Source organism: Myotis brandtii, unplaced genomic scaffold (assembly GCF_000412655.1).
Source record: "Myotis brandtii unplaced genomic scaffold, ASM41265v1 scaffold573, whole genome shotgun sequence".
Lineage (NCBI taxonomy): Eukaryota > Metazoa > Chordata > Mammalia > Chiroptera > Vespertilionidae > Myotis > Myotis brandtii.
Window position 1 is genome coordinate 2,665,000 of NW_005370145.1, and position 6,521 is coordinate 2,671,520.

General features: G+C 54.7%; 1 protein-coding gene across 1 annotated transcript in view; it reads right to left on the minus strand.

The window, feature by feature from the left end:
• The window catches only part of GAS7 (growth arrest-specific 7), a 208,312-nt gene extending 201,797 nt beyond the window's left edge, over positions 1-6,515 (minus strand). The window contains exon 1 of the mRNA XM_005878809.2: positions 6,422-6,515. The gene's annotated coding sequence lies outside the window, so the exon portion shown is untranslated. The remainder of the gene's footprint in view (positions 1-6,421) is intronic.
• Between the last annotated feature and the right edge of the window lie 6 nt (positions 6,516-6,521).

Genomic DNA, 6,521 nt, shown 5'->3' on the forward strand with positions numbered 1-6,521 from the left:
TGGGGGGGGGGGAGAAGGCAGTGAAGGGAGGAGAGACCAGTTCAGTTTGCACATGTGAAATCTGAGTACCTGGGATCCAGGCTGGATACCAGCTCAAGAAATGAGGCAAATTCAGTGAACCAGAAAGTTCCCCTAAAAACAACCTTTATCAGATGGTAGTCAGGGAAAACACTAAGTGTGAAAGGAGGAGGTGGGTGAGTCCCCGTGAGTCCACAGACACCTCACACGATCGTACACCTGTTCCATCTACACCTCACAGTCCTGCAGGCTCTGGTCCGCCGAAGGACACGCCAGACCCCTGCTGGCCACCATTTCCACTTCTCTCCATAGGTACCGACGCCACCCCCGGAGGCTGGCCACGCAGGGAGAGAGGCAGACACTAATTGCGCAATGAAGTACAAGGGGATCAGTCCTGACGTTCTATTAGAAAGCTTGTCATGTGTCACCCTGCTGCTGTGAGTAATAAGAGAGCAATTTGGGAAAACAACGTCCCCTGGAGTGGCCTGCTACAAATCTTAATTCCACCCTGGTCTTCTGGCTCAGTTGGTGGGCGTTGTCCTGTACACAGAAAGGTTGCCGGTTCGATTCCCAGTTGGGGTACATGCCTGGGTTGTGAGCTGGATCCCCAATAGGGGGCATTCGGGAGGTAGCCAATCAATGTTTCTCTCTCACATCGATGTTTTTTTCTCTCTCTCCCTTTCCCTGTCTTTCTCTCTGAAAATCAAATTAAAAAAAAAAACAAAAACAAGAAAAAGCCTAATACTGTACATGTATACAAGGCTCCCTGGTTTACCAAACATTTTCTTTCACTCAGGAAGTGGGGACCAGCCTCCATGCTCACAGGCGAAGTCAACCAGGCCATTAGGTAAAAGCTGGACCCTTTCAGGCTGAGACGAGTACAGGAAGGTCAGCATCTCATTCATGCTTCTAAGTGGTAATGGACATGGGACTCGGGTGGTGGTTAACATGTCACAGATTCCTGCCGACTTGTTGCTAGGGGAACTTTTCTGGAGATGCCCCTATCCACAGCATCTGTAAGCCCTGCCCACTGCTCTGCAGGCCTGTGGTGAGGCTGTCTGGACAGACGAGTATGCAAGGGAAGGCTCCTCCTGAACAGAGGTGGGCGGACGGGGCGGGGCCCAAGGTAGACGCGCAAACAGCAGGAGCTACAAATGAGGGCCACAGCCCCCCGAGTCAAAGGGCAGGATGACTTAGTGAAGTTGCTGAAAGCTGCACCCTGGTCTTCTAGGTCACGATTGCATTCTCCACGAGCCACCGGCCCTAATTACACCTTTTGTGAACAGAGCTGATGACCGCCTTAAAAATTATTGGCATGAGGGACAAGGCCACACCCACATTAGGAAATGTTCCCATTACAGAAAGAAAGGCCCTGTACTAAAATCAATTTGTCAAACATCTACCAGATGTCAGGCAGCTCTGTGTCTATTAATAACCGGCATCAAATAGCTCCGACCTGAAAATGCTGGACTGGTATGTCACCAGGCCAGCGGACAGACCCAGGCGTTAGGGACAGGAAAATCGGGTTGCAAATTCAGCTGCATCATTTACTGTGTGGCCTTTACAAAGAAATCCCTGGCATCTTGCAAAATAAGAAACTCCGCCAAGGATGGCAACGGAGGATTTCCTAGCAGACGGCCAAGCCTCCTGCATTTCCCTCCCTCTGGAGGCCCTCTCCTCCGTCTGGCCTGGCACTGCTTCCTCTGTAATGGATCATCTGTCCGGACTGCTTTCCCCCTACCCTTCTGAGTAGCGAGTCTGCAAAAAGGTCTTCCGTGAGCCTGGCCTCCCTGAATCCACCTGTGTGCACCTCCCTCCCACACTGAATCTGGACTGGTCCTGTGGCTTCCTTGACCGAAGTGCCTTAAGAAGGCCGGACAATCTGAACTTTCGAATTTTTGGAAGCCAACCACCGTGTGAAACTTCAAGTGCCCCGCTGAAGCGAAAGGCCACATGGAAAGGCCCCGAAGGATGAGCCACCATGTGGAGAGAAAGGCCACACGGAAGAATACCAAGGCACCATGTTGGAGGGTCCAGCCCAGGGGACACTCCAGGACTCCAGCTCCGGGCGCCATCTGCCTCCAGATGCATGGGAGACTCCAAGACAGACCAGCAGAAGAACCACACAACGAGTCCCGTCAGCCCACAGAATGTGTGCGGTAACAATAAACGGTTGTTCTGAGAACTAAGTTTTGGGGTGGCTTGTTGCATAGCAATTAGATAAAACATCGTTCCTTAGTTATCGATAGCACAGCCATCTCCCCTAGCTCCACCTCTCTCTCCCGCAGCCAACCTCGTAAACTCTACAGCACAGTCACAACAGGGAAGAGAAAGCAGAGAGAAGGAGGCCAAGTTCAAGGGTGACTCTCTCCAATTGTCTAGTTCCTGGCAAACAGCATCCTATTCTGTTTGTACCTGAGGTCCAGACCTTCCAGCCAGCTCGTGGATTCCAGGAACAGCATGTAGGTCAAGGAAAGTTCTGTCGTGTTTGCATTCCAATCTTATTAACCCCAGAATTATTTCCCAAAGCTCTGGGGGCTTTTTCGGATGTCTTACAGTATCTTCCAGCTCCCTGACCTCTTATCTCCATTCCAGGTAAAAGCAGGCCACAAGGAATTCCTGGGCCAGGGTTAGGCCCTCCAGCTACTGAACTTGTCCAGCCATTGGGCCATGTCTGCCTCTCCAGCTCGTCCCTGGGGATGGAGATCTGGGCTCCCTCCTCCATCTGTCCTTCCCAGAAACTGTTCCTCAGCCTCCATGTACCCGGAAGTCTGGTGGCAACCTCCTCCCCTGCTAGGCCCCCAAGTCTATGGAGGTGATCTTGGGCCTGGCTTGGAGCCCACAGAATGTGCTTCTGCAGACTCCAGCCTCCTATCAGGCCTCCTTCATCACAGCTCCTCCTCAGCCATGTCTCCAATGTTAGAACAGTTCTCGACCCTCCTCCCTCCTCATGGCTGACAAGACCCTCCAGAAGGATTTTTTCTGGCTGCTTTTACCTATGGGCCTTTACGCGTCATAGGCAGCAGCTGTGGGTCTGACCTATAGGACCCCTCCCTTTTGTGGGAGGAGCTGATCCCCTCCCCCTGGCCGCCCCTGGAAGGCTGCCCCATCCCCTGAAGAGCCAGGATCCTTGGGGCCAGTCCTTAGTTCCACCACCAGGGCCCTCCACACTCTTCTGAGGCTTTTCTAGAGGCTGCACCTTTCCTCGGAGTCTTGACCAAAGAGATTTCCCCAATAACCAGGCTCAGAATCCACCAAACTGGCCGCTCCCCGAGGCCTGGCGGGCCGCCAGGGCAGATCTGTCAGCCCTCTCAGGGTTAGCTCCCAGCTCCCCTTCATGGGCCATGCTTCCTGCAGAGCTGGGCTCTCAGTTCTCCTTTTTATTTTTCATATGAACAAGGAAGAAATCCTTGGGGAGTGTCCATTTTGCACATACTGCTCTCAACCCCTAGTGCCATCTTCCACCAAGATGGAGTTTCCTGCCTGGCCGGCGTGGCTCAGTGGTTGAGTGTCGACCTATGAACCAGGAGGTCACTGTTCAATTCCCAGTCAGGACACATACCCGGGTTGCAGGCTCAATCCCCAGTGTGGTGCGTGCAGAAGGCAGCCGATTGATGATTCTCTCTCTGATCGTTGATGTTTCTATCTCTCTCAATAAAAATATAATAATAATAATAAAAAGATGGAGTTTTCTGGTATCACTCTTTCCACCTGGGGTGGCGGTTACAGTGGAGGTGCCATTCTCAGCTGTGCACCCACCATCCCACCCCTCCCCTAGGAGACTGGTGTTGCCCATCTGTCAACACTGCTGTCCCCAAGAGCTCCCCTGGCCTTCTGAACTCCAGGCCCCAGCAAGCTCGGTGCCAGCCACCCCTTTGGCAAACATCCATGAGGTTTACCACTGTCAGGATCAGCGGGCTCCTTCTCTGGCTTCCTGGTCTCTGCACTAACTCCGAGCCTTGACACACATCTGGCTGGTGTTCCTCCAGGCTCGTGTTTCCATATGCTGGCCAGTCCACCCCCAGCAACTCCTCTGAGAGCTCTGCATTCCCCATAAGTCAGTCTGTCCTTGAGGACTCTCCCATCCCGAGGGGCTCTACTAGCATAGCCTCCATCCCTGGCCAGTCCTCAGCCCTGAAGCCCAGCCTGCTCCTGGACGAGGCTCACAGACACAAAGGGCCTGCTCTACAATCCTCTCTGTCAAAGCTGCATCACTTTGGCCCTGAAAAGTGCCAGGGCTCAGGGCGCAGACCCCCACTTCCACCCCCCACCCCACCCCCTGCCTCCACCTGTGGGGAAACCAACTGGCTCTGAGGGAAATCAAGCTTCGGGGTTAGCGCGAGAGATGCTCCAAGTGGGAAGGAGCAACTGACCTCATTTCAGCCCCAGTATTTCAGCCTCCCCTCAGGGATGCTGTCGCCACCATGCCGACCTCCAGGGCTGCACTTGTCCTTTCCCACATGGATCCACACCCTTCCCTCACTGGCCTTTTAGGACAACTGAGCCCAGGCCGCCATGTTTAAAAGAGACACCGGCACAGCGGTAATTCTGAGCCACCTGAGCTGCTAAGCAAATATGCAAGCATTACTCCTTGGGCAATCCCCTCCCCCTCTCATACTCCGTTTGCTTGCCTGTAAAATGGGTATGGTGCCCCCCCTCCCTTCACAGAGCTGTGAGGGGAACTGGCGACAGTGTATGTACCATGCCTAGCACCTAGTATTTCAGCCTAGTAGCTACTCCACAAATGAAAGGTCTTCTCATCAGAGCTGCGCACACAGAGGTCCTTCTGTCACAAGTCACAGTGGGAGTTGTCTGAAAAGCCCCTTAGGCACCAGAGATTTCCTAAGTATGTAAATACCACGGGATGTGGCGGACACACCCAAGACTGTCCCAGCAGATCATTCAGGTCGTCCCCTGGGTCTGGTCCACCCTCCCTTCCCGCCACTAAGAAATGCAGAGACACTCCATCTTACTAACACAGGCTGCACATCCACCAGCCTCACCCCCACCCAAAACACAGCTGGCCGAGTCCAGCCAGGGACGCGCCTCCTCGCCAGACAGACATCCGACAGCCAAATGTCCACATCAGTTTTTCCTGTAAAAGTGTGGCCACCAGAGGAACTCTAAAATAGGAGTCTCCCCCGGGGCTTCGGAGCTAGAAAAAAGGGAGGGTCCAGGCCTTCATAGGAAACTATACTTGCTCACCTTCACACCCCAATCTGTGCACCTGAGCTTCTCCTACACTCACAGGTGCTCAAAAATACAGAACCAAGAGGGTTAGGAACATACTCTGCGGCCCGCCGGGGAGAGCGCCTCGCAGCCTACATGCTCTCCAATGCTATTGCGTAATTCATTCAGGGGGACTTTGTGGTTTTGCTCTGGACCATGTGCCTCTATGAGGCCAGGCTCCATCTCTGATAAGGTTTCCACAGGGTACCTCCCAGGTAAGCTCACCCTGTAACCATTGCACCTCTACCTTTCTTCTTTGCTTTCCTTTCTCTTCTTCCTGGAGCTGCACCGCAGCATTTTCTGTCAAAATTTGCTACTTTGTTCTTTGTGAAGTAGGTCAGGGTTAAATTACAAACAAATTCAGTCTCCATGATTTGGGCAGCGTTTTACCAGAACGTTCTGTATACCCACACAATGGCGGGGAACCGCTCATTTAATTTCAACACTCCCGGGGTCAGACGGCCTTTTACTAAAGGAGATGTCCTATAAGGTCACCTCCCCCTCCCCCTCATCCTCCCCCACCCTGACCCACCTCCGCCTCCAGGACTTTAGAAACTTCTGACCCCGCTCAGGCTGTGACCATGAGCTCAGCGATTAGAGGACGGAGAAACCTCCCAACTGTCACCCAGACAATAAGCAGCCAGTGGACTTGGCTCAACAGGTCCCCTGTAGCCCTGGGGTCAGGCCAGAACCCCAGGAACCAGCCACTTTCAGATTCTGAAGGGGAGGGGACGCTGGCTGGAGGCTGTGGCACCCCTGAGTCAAGCCTGCTGATGGGGGTCGGGCTGATGGCCAGATAGGCTCAGCTGACCAGCAAGTGGGCGGCCCGAGGCGGCCAGGCAGCCTGATCCGGGACAGCAAGACCGTCCACGGGTCTGCAGGCTCCGGGCTCCGGGATGCAGACGCGGGGCTGGGGGTACAAGTGGGTGCCACTTCCCAATCCCCGATACTTGGTGCATCTCCCGTAGACCGCTGGACTCAGCAGCCCTTCGCCGGCCCCTAGCACTGCCGGGAACGCGCCCGCCCTCCCGCTCCAGAACTCGCACACGCAACAAGTTCTCGCTTTCTCAGGGCGCCGCGATGTGCCGGGAGGCGCGGCACGGGGGGGACGGTCAGGGGGAGAACCAAGGACCGGAGCCCCAGACCTCCCCACCCCCGGCCCTTCGCCCCTTACCTCCAGCAACTGCACGTAGCTCGCTGGAAACCAGCCGCGGAGACCGTCCTCCTTCTCGCCTTCCCACCAGCCGCCGTCCGGGACCTGCAGCAGCGTGATC